The sequence below is a fragment of the Hyla sarda genome, chromosome 3 (genome assembly GCF_029499605.1).
Source record: "Hyla sarda isolate aHylSar1 chromosome 3, aHylSar1.hap1, whole genome shotgun sequence".
In the NCBI taxonomy this organism is placed as follows: Eukaryota; Metazoa; Chordata; class Amphibia; order Anura; family Hylidae; genus Hyla; species Hyla sarda.
In genome coordinates this window covers 422,144,410-422,166,269 of record NC_079191.1, presented here as the reverse complement: position 1 = coordinate 422,166,269, position 21,860 = coordinate 422,144,410, and the positions used below count along the sequence as shown (strand labels likewise).

The 21,860-nt window shown below is 46.2% G+C and overlaps 1 long non-coding RNA gene across 1 annotated transcript in view; it reads right to left on the bottom strand.

The window, feature by feature from the left end:
• LOC130363054 (uncharacterized) overlaps window positions 1-19,841 on the bottom strand; it is an 81,705-nt gene extending 61,864 nt beyond the window's left edge. Inside the window, exon 1 of the long non-coding RNA XR_008891704.1 lies at window positions 19,669-19,841. This is a non-coding gene — a long non-coding RNA (uncharacterized LOC130363054). The remainder of the gene's footprint in view (window positions 1-19,668) is intronic.
• Window positions 19,842-21,860: the final 2,019 nt, after the last annotated feature.

The window sequence follows — 21,860 nt, the reverse complement described above, 5'->3', positions numbered from 1 at the left end:
TTCAAGTCCCAGCAAAGCCTGTGAGGAGCCTGTATCCCAGTTACCTCTAAAGAGACTGTTTCTGTATAAATACTGTTGCATAAAATCTGCAAGTAAAGTTCTCCATTTAATTCATAAAATCTGCTGTGGACATTCCGTTTATTCCCTACCGTTTCTGGGCCGGTTGGCGGTAGGACCATTAACTCTAAACAAACCGCACCCTGGCGTCACAACATTCAAGGGTTAATACCACCAGACCCTGTAACATTACCGCAACACCCCAGACACCACAACTCTCCTGGTTCACCACACAGCCTTAGCCAATTATAGCTCATCTCACACTGGTTTATCATGACTGGGAGGATTATAAAATTTAACAAGGTCATGGGAGGTACTCTTTAACCATGGCTGCCTGTCCAAATCCCAAGCAGTGGTTCTCCTAAATTGCCTGGGAATGTGCACAATAAATAACTTTTTGGGCATCCACAGAGAGTTATTTCCTCCACAGGTTCCTGGACAGCTCATGGTAACCGCTGCATGGAACCTCAATGTGCAGCTGCGATGAAGGAGACACCCATACGAAGACCCCCATGGTTCCCCCGGAATGGCGAGGATCAGATAAATATAACTTTGGCGTCGGGCATTAATTTTTTTTAAAGCATGCAGCATAGAACATAACCAACGTTCTCTTTGTTACTATAATATTAACATGAAAATTCAAGAACACAAGGACTAGAAGGAGTTAACAGGAGGGTCACACAGGACAGATGTTCTTTGACCACATCTGTGTCTTTTTTTTTTTTATGAAAAAACATATGAAAAACAGGCGCTTTTCAAAATACATAAATATTCTGGTCTACCAAATCAAATGAAAATCCTAAAGTGTTCCCGGTGGAAGCGTCAGAAGCCCTACGGAGAACCACACCCATTTGGCCCAAGAAAATTCTTGGATCCTTCTGTACTGCAATGTATCAACCACCCTCATTGCTCCAGATTGTGCATCAGTGTTAATAACCATAGGAACCGTTCCCTTATGTGCTAAATCCATCCCCTCCCAATATGTGACTGAACTCCATTATTTCGTATGAAATACAAACATTAGAGCTAAAGCCGATGCAGCTGCCAACACATGTGTCCCGCAATGTCAGAGATCCCTCCATTCAGTAAACAAGACACAAAACCAGCACAAGCCATGAGATGTTATTCTCCGTATGTTCTCCTGCTCCCTGCAAAATGATATTTATCTAATATCCTCTAATAACTGCTCCCTTTGGGCCCGGCCACAGGAGTCCTGCTTTAAAGGGGAACTCCGGTGGAAAAAAGTTTTTTCAAATCAACTGGTGCAAGAAAGTTAAACAGGTTTGTAGATCACTTTTATTTAAAAATCTTAACCCTTCTAGTACTTATCAGCTTCTATATACTACAGATATACTACGGAGAACGTTCTTTCCAGCCTGACAACAGTACTCTCTACTAGAGATGAGCGAATTTACAGTAAATTCGATTCGTCACGAACTTCTCGGCTCGGCAGTTGATGACTTATCCTGCGTAAATTAGTTCAGCTTTCAGGTGCTCCGGTGGGCTGGAAAAGGTGGATACAGTCCTAGGAAAGAGTCTCCTAGTACTGTATCCCCCTTTTCCATCCCACAGGAGCACCTGAAAGCTGAACTAATTTATGCAGGAAAAGTTATCAACTGCCGAGCCGAGAAGTTCGTGACAAATCTAATTTACTGTAAATTCGCTCATCTCTACTCTCTACTGACACCTCTGTCCGTGTCAGGAACTGTCCAGTAGGAGAGGTTTTCTATGGGGATATGATTCTACTCTGGACAGTTCTGACACGGACAGAGGTGTCAGCAGAGAGCACTGTGGTCAGACTGGAAAGAAATTCACACATTTCTCTGTTTTATACAGCAGCTAATAAGTACTAGAAGGATTAAGATTTTTTTAATAGAAGTAATTTACAAATCTGTTTAACTTTCAGGCACCAGTTGATTTGAAAACATTTGTTTTCTACTTCTATCCCCCGGAGTTCCCCTTTAATACTCATGTTGTGGTTATTTTTTTTTTTTATATTGAAGAAACACAGATATTCAAAAATTCATTCATCTATGATACTGTTTTGTAGTCCCTATGATGGGCATTCCTGGGCCACTGTAACTGCAAATCCCAATCAGTTTATGGTGCCCGATCCAATCGGCAAGGGCATTGACTGGTAAAATGGCTATGAAACAACGTGTGATATTCAGAGAAAGTAGAACAAAACATTGGGTTTTGTAAGTAAGTGACAAAGTCATGCACTGTATTATTCTATCTGTACAGTGACCCCCCCCCCCCCCCCCGACCTACGATGGCCCCATCGCATAAACGGCTATCCGGCAGTGCAGACTGCTTCAGCTGCCACCGGATAGCCGTTTACGGTGCCCCGTGTGCTCCGCTGACGATCACTTACCTGTCCTCGGGGCTCCGGCGCGTCCTCTTCGGGATCCCCTGCATCGTCGGCGCTCTCCATCGTCGTCATCATGTCGCTGCGCACGCCGTCCCGTCATCCAATAGGAGTGGCGTGCGTAGCGACGTGATGACGACGACGGAGAGCGAGGATGCCGGGGAAGCAGAGGCCTTGCCGGAGCGTCGGGGACACCCCGGGGACGCAGCGACAGCGATGGACGGCGACATCCAGGGCAGCGGTGACGAGCGGTGACGGTCCGGAGCGGCGCGGACACGTGCGTATAACCTCCAATGCCAGTGGTCTTCAACCTGTGGACCTCCAGATGTTGCAAAACTACAACTCCCAGCATGCCCGGACAGCCGTTGGCTGTCCGGGCATGCTGGGTGTTATAGTTTTGCAACATCAGGACGTCCGCAGGTTGTAGACCACTGTCCTATATTTTACATTGTACTGATCCCTCAACATACGATGGTTTCAACAAACGATGGTCCATTTGGAACGGATTACCATCGTATGTTGAGGGACGACTGTACTTAATTTACTGTACTGTTATCTACCTGTGCTATATGTACTGTACTGCTTTTTAACTTTACTATCTGCATTCTAGCTGCTCTATATGTGAGCTACATGAGCTGTACTGCTCTATGTCTGTGCTCCATGGACTGTACAGCCCTCTACATGTGCTATATAAACTGTGCTGCTCTCTACCTGTGCTATGTGAAGTGTACTGCTCTCTACCCATGCTGCATTAACTTAACTACTTTACCATCTGTCTACCCTCAGTAAAGCTACCATTGTCCGCAACTTGGCGTCAGAGTCTTTATTGCCCCCGTGCCTAGCCCAGGATCCAGAGGTATACCTTCGGGTGGTCATAGGCTAAACCACGCCCTGGAGTCATGAATACAAAGGGTTAATGCCATCTGCCCATAGGGTATCAACATCTGCCCTGCATCACACACCCCGCCGCCACAACTTTTGGCATCACGAACAGGATACAGGTGTGCTCCTTATACCACAAGTCCTACCCCCTAATCTGAACTGTGTCCAATATTGTCTGCAAAAATCGCATGTCAATGTGATTTAAGTCTGCGCCAAAAAGTGTACGGGACTTTGCAAGTGAAATGTGTTTTACCCGAGGCGCTTGTGAAATAGAGGGGGAGGTGAAGAAAAGTTTGTTGCCTGCAATTTGGAACAGTATGGAAGTCGTGAAAACCATGTGCAAGATCAGATCAGAAAATATGTTACCTTGCCAAGTATTGCCTGTACCTGCAAGGGTTAAAGATGTGGCGGAGAAGCATGTGAAAATGTCCCGCGCTGGTAAGCATCCCGCCCCTGGGCATGGAAACCATGTTGTTGTGTCAATGCCGAAGTGGAACTGTGAAGATCTGCCTCTTGTTCCCAGGGAAGCGGAAGTCAGCACTGCACCGCTGATGCACTTCCGGCCAGCGGCCATTTTCCCGAAGCACTGCATAAAAGGAGCATCGCCGCTGGAACCTCTCAGTTTGCCGGAAGTCAGTAAGAGGAGCAGCAGGTGGAACATGTATGGTACTGATCTCTACATGTGGTGTACTGATCTCTACATCTACTTTATAAACTGTGCCACAGTTTTCATAACTACGTGCTAACCACGGGGGTGTTAGGAGAAATACCTTATCACTTTGTGACGCCAGGGCACCGTTATCCTATACACGCTCCGAGGTTGGAGAAAGCATCTCCTGGGTCAGACACGGGGAGTAAAAGAAAACTCTGAGGTCAGGTTACGGATAACTGTCTTTATTGAGCCTGATGTGGATGGTAATACACCGCCAGTTGGTTTCGGTTGAGAGAATTCAGCGTAAACCCTTGGGAGCCCTGATGCCTTGCTGGGACTTGTGGTGCTTTCACCAAACGGATTTATACTGACTTGTAAGACGGGTAGATGAATCCTGGTAGGTAGGGTTCTGTCAAGGTATTGAAGCCTTCTCAGCCGGGGCATGAACTTTCACCGTATGTGTGATCCTTGCAGAATGACCAGATTAAGTAGATTTGATCTGGGCCTTCCCTTCGAGCACACGACACACCTTACACCTTTACAACCATGGAGCTCACAGGGATCTCTGCTCAGAGGCCTAGCTTCATAGGTCTACACAGAGCAACAACTGAAACTAAACTGGGGTAACTCCTCCCCCACTACACTTTATAGGGAAGAATTTAGGGTTCCCATTGGCAGGAAGGGTCACATGGGGTTCACTGCTCTCTCTTAAGGGTACAGTAACAGAGGAATAACATATATACACATAACAATAAAATTAATTAGAAAAATATATTACTCCTCACCAAAGTGCAAAATCAACAGTACTATAAGTCATTTGATGGGCCAAACACTTTGTGCTGCAAAGCTGCCCAAAACAGTCCGAAGCCACAGGACAGCCATTGGTGCTGGGACACCACAACTACTTGCATGTAAATTTGTTCCTCATCACAACAATCTGAAAAATAGATATCACATGTATGTAACCATTTACTGACAGTAGGTTTGATTGTTCATTTCATAATTCTTGAAAAAAAAAAAAAAAAAAAAAGAAACAAAAAGAAACCATATACGTGTGATATAGGGTAAGAATGTGTGATGTGAACAGAATCTTAGTTCCATAGACTTCTATTTAGGTTTAGCCATATAATGAAATCAGTATTGAGCCCGTTCTTGCCGGACCCCGAGAGACCAACCCACGGCCGAGCACACTTGGCTTTTAAGTTGTTGACATGAAAGTTACTTATTGCCGTTGACATTGGAGTGATCCAAGAGTTATTTGAGGTCAAAGGGTAATGGCAAAGCATGGTCTGTGATCTGAAAGCAGGAGGTCAAATGTTGAAAAGGGGCCTCATTATTATTGGAGTATTCTTCAATAGGGCTTATTCATGCCACAAGGCATTAGGATCACACTGGGCATTTGTTAGTACAGAGCTGTAATTCGCAGGTGTTTGGTATTGTGCAAAGCTGCCAGCGATTAGTCAGCAAGAAGCCACGTACGGAATGAAAAATAGCAGAAAACGGGAAAAAGTTAAAAAATAATTATTCTGTCATTTGCTAAAATCCTCGTTCGAAATCAACAGCATTTTATTGTTTATTGTTAGAAAGAATACACAAGTGATTGTACCTGGATACATAAAATTTTAAAATGTGTAGTGCAACAAAAAGGAAATGTCGGAATTCTGTAAAACTTTATGGGGGAGATTTACTGAGACCAACCGTTTAAGCCTGCTTGAAAGCGTAAATTGTAATAGATGTTGTGGCCTCCATACCAAACCCTGACCATCGTTGGATCCTAAAGGGGTACTCCACCAGAAAACATATTATCCCCTATGCAAAGGTCCTCGCGATTTCAGGTGCGGCACTCCAGTCATCCTTGCATGGAGTGAACTCCGCTCCATGCCGGATGGCTGGGGCGACTACAGCTGCCACACCCTCCTCCATTCATGTCTATGGGAGGAGTAGCCTCCCACTACAAAGTAGCCGTTACGCCCCCTCCCATAAACACGAATGGAGGGGGCGTGGCATGACGTCACAAACACAAAAGCTCCAAGTTTCCATGTTCTGGACTCCTCCGCTGCTGGCCTTTGGATAGGGGATAAGATGTTTTTCGTTGGAGTATCCCTTTAAACAGAACCTGATCTGGCACTAAAGACGATACAGTTGCAGTCTGTAGGAGAGCACATTGGCCATTAAAGGGGTACTCCAGTGCTCCAGCGTTCTGAACATTTTGTGTTGGCCAACATGCCCCCTCCCATAGAAATGGATGGAGGGGCATGGGATGATGTCACAAGGGGCACAAGGGGGCGTGGCCACTTCTGCAGGAACCCAGCATTTGTTTAGAACGTTGGGTGCTGCGAGAGATCATGGGGGCCCCATGAGCAGGACCCCTGCAATCAGACATCTTATCCCCTATGCTTTGGAAAGTGGATAAGATGTCTAGCAGTGAAGTACCCCTTTAAAGGGGTACTCCGGCCCTAAGAATCTTAACCCCTATTCAAAGGATAGGGATAAAATGTCTGATCGCGGGGGTCCTGCCACTAGGGACCCCTGCTATCTCACATGCAGCACCCACCTCTTTCCCAAGAGAACAGTGGACTCCATTATTCTTACATGGAAGAAGTTTGGAACAACCAGAAATCTTCCTAGAGCTGGCTACCCCACTGTACTAAGTAATTGGGGAAGAAGAGTCTTGGTAAGAAGTGACGAAGAACCCAATGGTCACTCTGGCTGAGCTCCAAAGATCCTGTGTGCAGATGGGAAAAAGGAGGAGGAGAGGAGGTCTAGAACCATCACTGCAGCCTCCACCAATGTGAGCTTTACGGTAGAGTGGCCAAAAAGAAGCCTCTCCTCAGTAAAATACCTATGAAAGCTGCCTGGAGAATGCAAAATAGCACATAAAGAGCTCACACACCGTGAGAAATAAGATTCATCACCTACCCAATACCATTCCTACAGCAAAGTATGGTGGGGGCAGCATCAGTTCCCGGTGAATTTAGCATGTTCGCGTTTGCATCGCCGGGCGAACATATGTGAAGTTCGATCTGCCCCAATACTTTTTTTTTTTAAAACTTTATTTATAAATTTTCATATAACACAAACCAGTACAGTTATGCACCTATTAAAGGAGCAGAACCAACAGAACAACAGTAAGGTCCTCAATATATAAAGTATAAAACAAGGAATGAGAGACCACCAATACAATCATAATCATAATACACATATCATAATACACATATCAGAGTGAGATACATCGTGCATATACGATTAGCTAATCTACGACCCTAATTGAGGTCGAACAACTGTCCGTCCACTGGGACAGAGTAGCTATACGGCTATTAGAAGCCCCACACCTCTTCGCTATCAATCCCTCCAACACGAGGTTACTATGCACCTCCGCCAGAATGGCAGGAAGACCCGGCACCTCAGTCGACTTCCACCTCCGAGCAATGTGAGCCCTCACAACTGTCAGAATATGATATAAAATGGTCATGTAATGCGGGGGAACTTGTTCTAGGGACAGGAATAGTAGTGCACTCTCTGGGCCCCACGAGAAGGGGCAATCCACTAGGTTGTCCAATAACTTTTTAATTTCGGTCCAAAGAGGTGCAATTAACGGGCAAGTCCACCACACGTGTAGCAAGGTACCACTTTCCCGGTTACATCGCCAACACACTGGGGAGGTGGTAGGGTATATTTTAGCCAGACGAACCGGCGTGTAGTACCATCGATATAGGAGCTTCCTAGAAGCTTCGAAATGATTAACACATTTAGAATATTTTTTGTGCATGTCAAAGACAAAGCTCCACTGCTCAGCCGTGAATCTGCGTGCCAGGTCCTCCTCCCATCTGGACTTAAACGTACTGTCCATTTCCCCCTCCTCCTCAGTCAAAGCTACATAAGCAAGGGAGATACCCCTAGTAAAGGAGTCCTTGCACAGGAAATGATGTTCATACGCAGTGCGAGGCCGAGAGCTATCCCAAGGGAGGGATCTCAAAAAATGTCTAAGCCTCAAATATTTGTAAAAGTCTTTCTGTGATATAGAGAACATGCGTACAATATCAGTGAAAGGCATCAACCCATTAGCATCGCTAATCAATGCCACAGTGAGGATGCCCGCATCTATCCAGGGCTTAAAATCTATATCTAAAATATAGTCACCTATAGCCGCTAAAGGGATATCCTTCACTCTAGGCAGACAAAGACTTTTAATTCGCGCCACCTTACTCCACAACCTGATAGCAGCCGCAATAGTAGAGAAAGGAGAAGAGGGAGCAAAGGTAGGGTTAAAGCGCAATGCCCAGAGAAAGTTATTAAAATTAGAAACATTGAGGACAGCAGCTTCAATATCTACCCACAGGGGGGGAGCGTCCTGCCACCACCATTTTTTAAGCTGATCGAGTAGAACAGCGTGATAGTACATTTTGAGGTTCGGCACCCCCATACCCCCTTCATGCACAGGGCGATACAATATATTCGCACCAACCCTAGGGTGCTTACCATCCCAAATAAATCGTAAGAGCATTCTCTGTAGTTGTGAGAGGAAGGAGGCGGGCACTATCATCGGCAGGCATCTAAAAAAATATAAAATTTTAGGGAGCAGCATCATCTTAGCAGTGGCAACACGTCCCGCCCATGAGACAGGAAGCTTGGAGAAGTGATCAATTTCTTTGGCAAGCAGGGACCGCACAACAGCAAAATTAGAAGCAATTGTCTTATCAGGCAACGCAGTAAGGACTATGCCTAGGTAAGGAATCTGGTCAGTGACCCATTGAAAGGGATATTTGGCTTGTAGTACTCGCTGTTGCTCAGCGGGTATCTGCAATGGTAAGATACACGACTTTGCGGGGTTAATCTTATAAAAGCTAACTCGACTAAAGCTGCCCCAATACTTTAACATTGCGGTAAACTTTGACCCTGTGAGTCAGAGTCAGCAGACACATTACAGCCAATCAGCAGCAGTCCCTCCCTTCCAGACCCTCCTACCTCCTGCACGGATGCCATTTTACCCTCATTCAGCATGCTGAGCTAAACTGAGGCTTAGGAAGGGGAGGGTCAGAGAAGCTGCTCCTGCTGTATAGGGAAAGCGATAGCTATGTTGCTGCTAGGTGGTGTATTCAGGGTCCAGTTTACTTCTAAAGCACTAGTGTAACATCTGCTTTAAGGACAGCACCCAAATAAGCCCTTTTTAGGGCTGAAAGATATCAGTCCGTGTGTCTTGCAACAGCTGGAGGCACCCCGGTTGGGAGGGAACCGCTGGTTAAAAGGGGTACTCCAGTATAAAACTTAAGTTCTTTCAAGCAACTAACTACTACAGTATTCAAAGGGCTGAAATATATCAGTCCATGTGTTTTGCAACAACTGGAGGCACCCTGGTTGGGGACCACTGCTTAAAAGGGGAACTCCGCTGGAAAGCTTTTTTGCTCATTGTCACACTAGTGCAAATCACATTTGGTGTGACAGCTGTGCAAATAAAAAAAATACCTTTTTTGGCTGTTAAATAAAATCAGTCGTCACTGTCAGTTCATGTCACAGCTGCCATTTTTTTTGCCTGCAGGGCAAATTGTGTCACCCTAGTGCAAAGCCCATTAGGTGTGACAGTTGTGCAAATTAAAAAAAAAATTCCTTTTTTGGCTGTTAAATAAAATCAGTCGTCACTGTCAGTTGACGTCACAGTTGCCATTTTTTTTGCCTGCAGGGCAAATTGTGTCACCCTAGTGCAAATCACATTAGGTGTGACAGTTGTGCAAATAAAAATAAAAATAAAACTTTTTTAGCTGTTAAATAAAATCAGTCGTCACTGTCAGTTCACGTCACAGTTGCCAATTTTTTGCCTGCAGGGAAAATTGTGTCACCCTAGTGCAAATCACATTAAGTGTGACAGTTGTGCAAATAAAAAAAAAATAAAAAAAAACTTTTTTGGCTGTTAAATAAAATCAGTCGTCACTGTCAGTTGACGTCACAGTTGCCATTTTTTTTGCCTGCAGGGCAAATTGTGTCATCCTAGTGCAAATCACATTAGGTGTGACAGTTGTGCAAATAAAAATAAAAATAAAACTTTTTTAGCTGTTAAATAAAATCAGTCGTCACTGTCAGTTCACGTCACAGTTGCCATTTTTTTGCCTGCAGGGCAAATTGTGTCACCCTAGTGCAAATCACATTAGGTGTGACAGTTGTGCAAATTTTAAAAAAAACAACCTTTTTTGGCTGTTATATAAAACCAGTTGTCACTGTCAGTTCATGTCACAGTTGCCAGTTTTTTTGTCTGCAGGGGAAATTGTGTCACCCTAGTGCAAATCACATTTGGTGTGACACTTGTGCAAATTTAACCAAAAAAATGACAGGCAGAGGAAGGCCACCACGCAGGGGTCGTAGTGGTGCTGGGATTCCCTTTGGCCCTAGAATGGCCAGTGTTCAGAGGCCACGTACCCTGAACCCCCAAAATTCTGAGTTGACTGGCCATCACAAGACACCCAATCTACTACAGCTTCCGCTCGGAACCTTGACGCACCGTCCTTCTCCTCATCTAGCTTAGCTTCGGGCACCTCTCATGCTACCACTTGCCCACCTGCCGCCACCACCAACACTAGCACCACAGCAGCTTTACTTGATCCGTCAGAGGAGTTATTTACACATCAGTTTGAAGACATGAGTGATGCACAACCATTATTGCCAGAGGATGTAGTTAACAGGGATATGTCTCAGTCAGGCAGCATTACACAAATGGACGTACGGTGTGATGATGATGTTGTACCCGCTGCTGCTTCCTTTCTTGAGGTGTCAGATACCGGTGAAGGTGTTGATGATGACGATGTGTCCGTGGATGCCACGTGGGGGCCCGCTAGAAGAAAAGAAGAGGGGGAAGTTGAGATGGGGAGACAGAGAGGAGGAGGAGACGAGTTGGAAGCAGGGGGAGGTCGTCGCAAGGAGCTAGTGGCACAGTCAGACAGCATGCATCGGCACCGGGGGTCAGCCAGACGGGACGCCAATCAACGCATGCTGTTGCCACCACCAGAATGCCGTCATCGCAGAGCTCAGCAGTGTGGCATTTTTTTTGTATGTCTGCCTCTGACAACAGCGAGGCCATTTGCAACCTGTACCAGAAGAAACTGAGTCGTGGGAAGTCCAACACCCACCTAGGCACAACTGCTTTGCGAAGGCACATGATGTCACATCACAAACGCCTATGGGATCAACACGTCAGTACAAGCAGCACACAAAGTCAAAGCCGCCATCCTCCTGCTGGTCCAGCATCTTCAGTCAGGTCAACCACTGCTGCCCTCCTTGCCCCCTCTCAACCTTCCGCCTCTCCGTCTCTCGCCTTGAGCAGTTCCTGCTCATCTGCCCACAGTCAGGTGTCTGTCAAGGAGATGTTTGAGCGCAAGAAGACAGTGTCTCAAAGTCACCCCCTAGCCTGGCATCTGACAGCTGGCTTGTCGGAACTGCTAGCCCGCCAGCTTTTGCCATACAAGCTGGTGGAGTCTGAGGCCTTTAAAAAATTTGTAGCCATTGGGACACCGCAGTGGAAGGTACCCGGCCGAAATTTTTTTGCACAAAAGGCAATCCCCAACCTTTACTCCTTTGTGCAACAGGAAATTATGGCATGTCTGGCACACAGTGTAGGGGCAAGTGCCCATCTGACCACTGATACCTGGTCTGCAAAGCATGGTCAGGGCAGGTATATCACCTACACTGCGCATTGGGTAAACCTGGTGACGGCTGCCAAGCATGGAATGCGTGGCTCTGCCGAGGAGTTGGTGACACCGCCACGACTTGCAGGCAGGCCTGCTGCCACCTCCTCTACTCCTCCTACTCCATCCTCTTCCATAACATCCTCGGCCGAGTCCTCTTCTCCTGTTGCGTCTTGCTCCACATCACCGGCAACCCCCCCCCCCCCCAGCTCCCCAGGTGCTATTCCACATCCCGGATACGGCAGTGTCACGCCATCTTGGGGTTGACTTGCCTCAAAGCGGAGAGTCACACCGCACCAGCGCTCCGGTCGGCCCTGAACGCACAGGTGGACCAGTGGCTGACTCAGCACCAACTGGAGATCGGCAAGGTGGTTTGTGACAACGGAACAAATTTGTTGGCGGCATTGAGGTTGGGCAAGTTGACACATGTGCCGTGCATGGCACATGTGTGTAATCTGATTGTACAACGCTTTGTGCTCAAGTACCCAGGCTTACAGGATGTCCTGAAGCAGTCCAGGAAGGTGTGTGGGCATTTCAGGCGTTCCTACATGGCCATGGCACACTTGTCAGATATCCAGTGGCGAAACAACATGCCAGTGAGGCGCTTGATTTGCGACAGCTCGACACATTGGAATTCAACACTCCTAATGTTCGACCGCTGGCTCCAACAAGAAAACGCCGTCAACGAATATTTGTATGACCGGGGTGCTAGGACATCATCTGCGGAGCTGGGAATTTTTTTGCCACGTTACTGGAGGCACATGCGCAATGCCTGTAGGCTCATGCGTCCTTTTGAGGAGGTGACAAACCTGGTCAGTCGCACCGAAGGCACCATCAGCGACATCATACCATTTGTTTTCTTCCTGGAGTGTGCCCTGCGAGGAGTGCTGGATCAGGCTGTAGATGAGTGTGAAGAGGAAGAGTTGTGGACACCATCACCACCAGAAACGGCCTTATCAGCATCACTTGCTGGACCTGCGGCAACGTTTGAAGAGGATTGTGAGGAAGAGGAGTCAGAGGAGGAATGTGGCTTTGAAGAGGAGGAGGAAGACCAACCACAGCAGGCATCCCAGGGTGCTCCTTGTCACCTATCTGGTTCCCGTGGTGTTGTACGTGGCTGGGGGGAAGAAAATTATACCTTCCCTGACATCACTGAGGACAAGGAACGGGACATGAGTAGCTTGGCATCTGTCCTTGTGCAAATGGGGTCTTTCATGCTGCCGTGCCTGTTGAGGGACCCTCGTATAAAAAGCATGAAGGAGAACGACCTGTACTGGGAGTCCACGCTACTAGACCCCCGGTATAAACATAAAGTGCCTGACATGTTACCGCATTACAGCAAGGCGGAAAGGATTCAGCAGGTCCAAAATAAATTAAGAAGTATGCTGTACACAGTGTATAAGGGTCATGTCACAGCACAACAGGGATCTAACAGGGGAAGAGGTGATAGTAATCCTCCTCCTCCTCCCACGAACATGCCGGCAAGGACAGGATGCTGTACAGACATGCTGTTGATGGAGGACATGCAGAGCTTTTTAAGTCCTACGCATCGCCACAGCCCTTCGGGGTCCACCATCAGAGAACGACTTGACCGACAGGTAGCAGACTATCTGTGATGATCCCCTTGACTACTGGGTGTGCCGGCTTGACCTGTGGCCTGAGCTATCCCACTTTGCGCTTGAACTTCTGGCCTGTCCCGCTTCAAGTGTCCTGTCAGAAAGGACCTTCAGTGCAGCAGGAGGTATTGTCACTGAGAAGAGGAGTCGCCTTGGTCAACAAAGTCTGGATTACCTCACCTTTCTTAAGATGAATGAGGGATGGATCCCGAAGGGACTGACACTGGGCGATACATTTGACTGAACAAGGCCTGATCAGATGACCTGCCTTGGCCTAAAAATGGTCCACACGGTGCTGTATTTGAACTCTGAATGCCGGATGACTTGCGTGACTTATCCACCACCAACTAGGGTTCAAGCCGCAATGTTTTAGGGCACTTTCTGCTTGGCGAAACAAACAGAAATCTTTCTGGCCGCTGCTACAGCAGCGGCTGCGACAATACCAAATTTTCCAGTCAGGTGTACATGCCTAATTTTTCTGGCCTCTGCTGCTGCACTTGTTATGGTGCTGCAATTTTTATGGCCGCTGCTACAGCTGCGACAATACCAAATTTTCCAGCCAGGTGTACATGGCTAATTTTTCTGGCCTCTGCTGCTGCACCTTTTCTGGTGCTGCAATTTTTCTGGCTGCTGCTACAGATGCGGCTGCGACAATTCCAAATTTTTCCTCCATGTGTACATGCCTAATTTTTCTGGCCTCTGCTGCTGCACTTGCTATGGTGCTGCAATTTTTATGGCCGCTGCTACAGCTGCGACAATACCAAATTTTCCAGCCAGGTGTACATGCCTAATTTTTCTGGTACCCTCTGCTGACATCTCTGTCCATTTTAGCAACCGTGGATATTAGATCTATGCTAAGGGTAGCATGGTGGCTCAGAGGTTAGCACTGCTGCCTTGCAGTGCTGGGGCCTTGGGTTCAAATCCCACTATGTGCTGCCTAATATGGGGGAATCTTATGTGCTGCCTAAAGGGGGGATCTATGTGCTGTTTAAAGGCCAGAATCTAACTTTGTGCTGCCTAAAGGGGGCTAAAACACGTTATTCCAAACCAGGGAATAATAGGTGATTTATGCTCTTTATGGATTAAAACTAGACTCTGCATCAACTATGTAATTTTCCATGGGAGTTTTGCTATGGATCCCACTCAGGCACGCCACAGTCCAGGTGTTAGTCCCCTTGAAACAACTTTTACATCACTATTGTGGCCAGAAAGAATTCCTGTGGGTTTTAAAAGTCGCCTGTCCATTTAAGTCAATGTCGGTTCGCAAACTCTTGCGGAAAATGTTATGTTCGCGACATCACTACCCATTACCTGCCCAATATCATCCCTACAGTCATCATGGTGAGGACAGCATCATACGTATTTAAATAATCAACCTGGTATGTCACTCATCTTGTGATTGTGTACTCCCATTCCCCCATCATTGCATTGTCATGTATATTTATTACTGTAATTTGGCTAGTGTTTCTATTTTGTTTGATCACAATTTATTTCCCGAGTCATCCCAAACTGTTTATTTTTTCTTAACTTTATTCCCCAAACTTTATTGCTCCCCACCCTGTTTCACACCTGAATGCACTCCTCTGCCAATTCTCTGGCTTATCCTAGCACTATATATCAGAGGCTATAGGTCTGTTAGACCTTAGGTCTGAAGACATTAAAATATTCCATCTAAAGTGTTTTTTAAGTGTGACATCAAGAATTATACCAGAATTGAACCAGAAGGGAACAAACTCAACATTATAACAACCAAAGTAAGTCAGTCACTCTTTTTCAGACAAAAAACAAACATGCACTCCCTTATTACTTACATCATTGCGATACATTTTCTCTTATATCCCCCACCAATTTCTCCAGTGGACTCTATATACATCTGTCCATGCCTCCTTCCCTCACCTATGTATTGCTCGCATGTACTGCTCACCATCATAAACCACCCAAAGTCACCTCATTCCATGGTACAGCACCGAAGTTGCTCCATCACTTCACCCAGCCATCTGCTCTCCCTCTTCTTTCTTCTGCTTTTAGCTGCTGGGGACATTGCTCCTAACCCTGGCCCACCTTTCATGAATATTTGCTCTTCACTACCTGCCTCTTGCGGAACCACTATAAACTTTAACTGCGCTCTTCTAAACTCTCGATCTGTGTGCAATAAGCTCACCCAGATTCATGACTTATTTCTCACTAATTCTCTTAATCTGTTGGCTCTCACAGAAACATGGATACAACCTTCTGACACTGCTTCTCTCGCTGCTTTATCTTATGGTGACCTTCACTTTTCCTATACCCCCAGATCTGACTCCAGGCATGGTGGAGGAGTTGGGGTGCTTCTAGCCCCACAATGCACTTTTCAAGTCATCCCCCCATTACCCTCACTCACATTTCCCTCTTTTGAGGTCCACACCATCAGGCTCTTCTGCCCATTGTCTCTCAGAGTCGCGGTCATCTATCGTCCTCCTGGTTCTCCCCAAATGTTCCTGGATCATTTTGCCACCTGGCTCCCTCACTTTCTTTCCTCAGAAACACCTACACTCATCATGGGTGATTTTAATATCCCCATTGATACCCCAATCTCCTCTTCTGCCTCTCGGCTTCTGTCTCTAACCTCCTCCTTTGCCCTTTCACAGCTTACTGACTCTCCCACACACAAGGATGGGAATACACTGGACTTGATCTTCTCTAGACTTTGCTCTGTCTCTAAATTCACGAATTCTCCTTTTGAGCTCTCTGACCACAACCTTCTCTCTTTCTCTATCAGTAACTCCTATCCTCTTCCAGACACTCCAACCTTGTACACTTACAGAAACCTGTCTGCCATAAACACTAGTCAATTTATAGACATTCTACAATCTTCACTATCCCCAATCTCTTCTCTCTCCTGCCCTAATCTAGCAGCCAAACATTACCATGACACCCTAAAGTCTACCCTGGATCAAGTGGCACCCTCTAAAACACGAACCTCCCGACACAGACGGCAGCAACCCTGGCACACGCTAACAACCCGCTTTCTCAGGCGATGCTCTAGGTGTGCTGAACGTCTGTGGAGGAAAACTTCTTCAGACTATGTGCACTATAAATTCATGCTTAAATCCTATTACTCCGCTCTTCATCTCGCCAAACAAACATATTTTACCTCCCTCATCTCCTCTCTGTCTAACAACCCAAAACGCCTTTTTGACACGTTCAACTCTCTCCTTCGGCCTAAAGTACAGACCCCAATCACTGATCTCTGTGCTGAAGATCTGGTCAAATACTTCAAAACTAAAATCGATGACATTCGTGATGAAATCCTCTCCCAGTCCCCTAAAAGTTCTGATCCAATTCCCAGCCACGTCTCTTCTTCATCACTCTCAGTTTTCGAGCCTGTAACGGTGGATGAGGTTTCCAGGCTCCTCTCCTCCGCCCGCCCCACTACCTGCTCTAGTGACCCCATGCCTTCACACCTCATCCAGTCTCTCTCTCTCTCTCCTGCTATCAGCTGTCACCTAACTAAAATCTTTAACCTCTCCCTCTCTTCTGGGGTCTTTCTCTCCTCCTTCAAACACTCTATCATAACCCCACTATTGAAAAAAATATCTTTGGACCCGTCCTGTGCAGCCAACTATCGACCAGTCTCAAATCTCCCCTTTATCTCCAAACTCCTGGAACGCTTGGTCTACTTCCGCCTTATCCGCTATCTCTCCGAGAACTCTCTCCTCGACCCCTTACAGTCTGGTTTCCGCTCCCTTTACTCCACAGAAACGGCCCTAACCAAAGTCACTAACGATCTTCTGACAAATCAAATGGCAATTTCTCTTTACTGATTCTCTTGGACCTCTCTGCGGCTTTTGACACTTTGGATCACCAACTCCTCCTCAGTAGTCTCCGCTCCATCGGTCTCAAGGACTCTGCTCTCGCCTGGTTTTCCTCCTATCTCTCTAGCCGCTTCTTTAGCGTCTCGTTTTCTGGCTCTACTTCTTCTCCTCTTCCCCTTGCTGTTGGGGTTCCCCAGGGATCGGTCCTGGGTCCTCTACTCTTTTCACTCTACACATCCCCCATTGGAAAAACTATCAGTAGATTTGGTTTCCAGTACCACCTCTATGCTGATGACACCCAACTCTATACCTCTTCCTCCAACATCACCCCTGCACTCCTACAGAATACCAGTGACTATCTCTCTGCTGTCTCAGACATCATGTCCTCTTTATATCTGAAACTAAATCTTTCTAAAACAGAACTTCTTGTTTTTTCTCCATCAAATGATACTGTACCTAACCCTGACATTTCCATCTTGGTATGTGGTACTACCATAACTCCCGGGCAGCAGGCTCGCTGTCTTGGAGTTATACTTGACTCTGATCTGTCTTTCACTCCCCATATTCAGTCTCTTTCACGTTCTTGTCACCTGCATCTCAAAAACATTTCAAGAATCCGCCTGTTTCTCACTATTGAAACTGCTAAAACTCTCATTATTGCTTTGATTCACTCCCGCCTCGACTACTGTAACTCTTTACTAATAGGCCTTCCTTTCTCCAAACTCTCTCCTCTTCAGTCCATCTTTAATGCCGCAGCCAGACTCATCTTCCTCTCCAGCCTCCTCCCTGTGCCAGTCACTACACTGGTTACCAATTCAGTCCAGAATACAGTACAAAATCCTCAGTCTCACACACAAAGCTCTCCACAATGCTGCACCTCCCTACATCTCCTCTCTCATCTCTGTCTACCATCCTACACGTTCTCTCCGATCTGCTAATGATCTCACACTAACATCTTCTATAATCCGAACTTCTCACTCCCGTCTCCAAGACTTCACTCGTGCTGCACCGGTTCTCTGGAATGCTATCCCTCAATCCCTCAGACTCAACAACAACATCCATAGTTTCAAACGTGGCCTAAAAACACATCTCTTCAGACAGGCCTATAACAGTCTCTAATTGTCCTCAACATATCCTCAACATATCCTCAACATATCCTCAACATATCCTCAACATATCCTCAACATATCCTCAACATATCCTCAACATATCCTCAACATATCCCCACACCTCTTGTTTGAATAGTTATTGTGTAATATTATGTCTGATACTTGTCTTTGTTTGTACCCCATAATTGTAAGCGCTGCGGAATCTGTAGGCGCTATATAAATAAATAAATAATAATAATGTCTGGAGGAAACAAGGCACTGCCCATCACCTGCCCAATACCATCCCTACAGTGATCATGGTGGGGGCAGCATCATGTCTGGAGGAAACCAGACACTGCCCATCACCTGCCCAATACCATCCCTACAGTGATCATGGTGGGGGCAGCATCATGTCTGGGGGAAACCAGGTACTGCCCATCACCTGCCCAATACCATCCCTACAGTGATCATGGTGGGGGCAGCATTATGTCTGGAGGAAACCAGGCACTGCCCATCACCCACCCAATACCATTCTTACAGTGGGGACAGGGAGACAGCTTTCCCTCAACCCTGACCAAAGTACAGAGATATTATTAATTCATATAACCTGATCCAGAGCTCTGGACCTCAAACTGGGCCAAAGGTTCATCCTCCAACCAGACCATGCCCCTAAGTACACAGATATGAGCACGCAGGAGCGGCTTAGGGACACCTCTGTGAATGTCCTTGAGTGGCCCAGCCAGAGCCCGAACCCAATGAGACCTAAAAATAGCTTGCTACGATGTTCCCCATCCAACCTAACAGAGCTTGACATGATCTGCAGAGAAGAATGGGAGCAAATACCTAAATGCAGTTGTGTAAATATTGTGGCCTCATTTCCAAGAAGACTGGAGGCTGGAATCACTGCAAAGGGGCTTCAGCTAAGTCCTGAGTAAAGGGTATATATACTTAGGTCCCTTTTCAATAGATCAGCAAAGATTTCTATCATTCTGTTCACTTTGTCATTATGGGGTATGGAGTGAAGAATGAGACAATTGGTCTATAAGGTTGTCTACGACTAAGTAAAACCGAATCGTGTGCCGCCATGTTGGCTTCGTACATGAGGCCTTGACCAGTTTTTGTAGGTCCTTTTCCCACCTCAGCAATCGGCTATTCTATTCTGTAGGATGATCACCATCCTATGGTAAAATGCATAGGGAGAGATTTATCAAAACCTGTCCAGAGGAAAAAGTTGCTGAGTTGCCCATAGCAACCAATCAGATCGCTTCTTTCATTTTTGAAATGAAAGAAGCAATGTGATTGGTTGCTATGGGCAACTCAGCAACTTTTTCCTCCAGACAGGTTTTGATAGATCTCCCCCTATAGTCTATACTGTATACTTGGTAGAATTTCGTTTCTTGTGTCTCTGAAGGTAGATTGGCTATCGGTGGCAATCGTTCTATGCAGGTTTCTGGTAGTGCCAGCCTCGGGTTCTGCTATAGATCTGCAATATAATTGCACGTTTTATGGGGAAAATCAGTCAATTATGTATAATATTTTACCTCATTGTTAATTGCTCTCCTTCCTGTGTTCCCGTTCTTCTGCTCCCTTTAACGCAGTATCTTGAGCCCCATAGAGGATCATTAAAAGAACTTTCTGGAAAGAGTCAGCAATTAATACATACTTTATAAAAGAGAGAAACAATTGTCATGGTTCCTGGGGGGACTGCTTTATAGTCAGATTGTTTTGCAGGTGCTCAACACAGTAAAATAGGTTTTAAAGGCTCTTCTGGGGCAATGCCTGCAAAAGGAACGTGTATGATTGCATCCCAAGAAGAAATAAGGACATGGCATTGGTGTAGAGCAGTGGTCTCCAAACTGCGGACCTCCAGATGTTACAAAACCCCAACTTCCAGCATGCCTGGAAAACTTTCATGTTTTATCTGTATCTTTGTGCTAGCAGTGTGCTGCTGTATTCTTCTGTTTATGTATATTCAGCCTAGCAGCATGCACCTTTATGCCAGGTCCATGCAGTAGTTTTGGTATCAGTATGTGCTGGCCAACTTATCCTTGTTTGTGTTATACATATGGGGGAGGGGCTACCTCCATGTTGGTTCTTGCACCCCACCTACCTCTATTAGGTGATATATAAGGTGCGGATATCTCAGACCTTGCAAGCCTGTTTAACTGATTGCACAGAGGCACATTCACAGTGTAGGGTCCGTCCCAATGAGGTGACCTTACCGTGGTGGGATGGTCCAAACTATTTGGCCGCCAAATTGTGAGCTAAGTACCTCACTTTTTCATTTTTTCATTTTTTGCATCATACCTATATAGCATATAGCATTTCATGTTTTATCTGTATCTTTGTGCTAACAGTGTGCTGCTGTATTCTCCTATATATATATATATATATATATATATATATATATATATATATATTTTTTTTTTTTTTACATGTAACCTAAATTTGCCACCCAAAACCCATATACCCATGCTGTAACTCCATGTGCCCATGAAAGTACATGTGTGCCTCCTATTGAGGGACATTGTGGGTCCAAAGTAGGATTTGAACACCATATTTAGTAGTATACATTTAATACAGGAAATACCTATAAAATCCATGCCCATAATGCCTAAAGAGTATTTTAGAATAAACCAAAAAACTAAGTTGCTGGGTTAAAATAGAAAAAAAAATAATAATTATACTCAACTTCACCTGGTCCTCTTCTTGTCCGAGATAGGACACTTTTGCAGCTAGTGATTTTCTAAGCAGGAAAGTCCTGCATCGTGCACTCATCTCAGAAGCAGGAAGAAGAGAGAAGATCAAGTAACTGGACCAGGAAGAACAGGAGCTGCAGGGGACCAGGGGTAGGTAAGTATAGGTTTGCTTTCTATTTTAACACTGCTCCAAAAACAAAATCCTGAAATATCCTTTTAAGCTTCTCATTTATGTATATTGTTCAAAAGGTTTATGAAAATCAGTGCCTTAGAGGTCTGTGTGCTCTGTCTATCCTCATTCCAGGCCTACTATTACATTGGCAGTATGTACACACTACCGTTATTTGTACCATATTTTACACTGTAGCCTAACATACAACAAATGCAATGTATACCCACGTGGAACACTAGTAACAATGGGAGATCCTGTCACGATTCGGCTGGCAGAAGGTGGATCCTCTGTGCCAGAGAGGGATTGGCGTGGACCGTGCTAGTGGACCGGTTCTAAGCTGCTACTGGTTTTCACCAGAGCCCGCCGCAAAGCGGGATGGTCTTGCAGCGGCGGTAGCAACCAGGTCGTATCCACTAGCAACGGCTCAACCTCTCTGACTGCTGAAGATAGGCGCGGTACAAGGGAGTAGACAGGAGCAAGGTCGGACGTAGCAGAAGGTCGGGGCAGGCAGCAAGGATCGTAGTCAATATGGCAATAGCAGGAGGTCAAGTACACAGTAAGGACAACACAGTAAACGCTTTCTCAAGGCTCTAAGGCAACAAGATCCGGCAGGGGAGTGCAGGGGCAGTGATAAGATATAGTCTGGGAGCAGGTGGAAGCCAATTAAGCTAATTGGGCCAGGCACCAATCATTGGTGCACTGGCCCTTTAAATCTCAGAGAGCTGGCGCGCGCGCGCCCTAGAGAGCGGAGCCGCGCGTGCCAGCACATGACAGCAGGGGACCGGGACGGGTAGGTGACCTGGGATGCGATTCGCGAGCGGGCGCGTCCCGCTGTGCGAATCGCATCCCCGACGGCCATGAC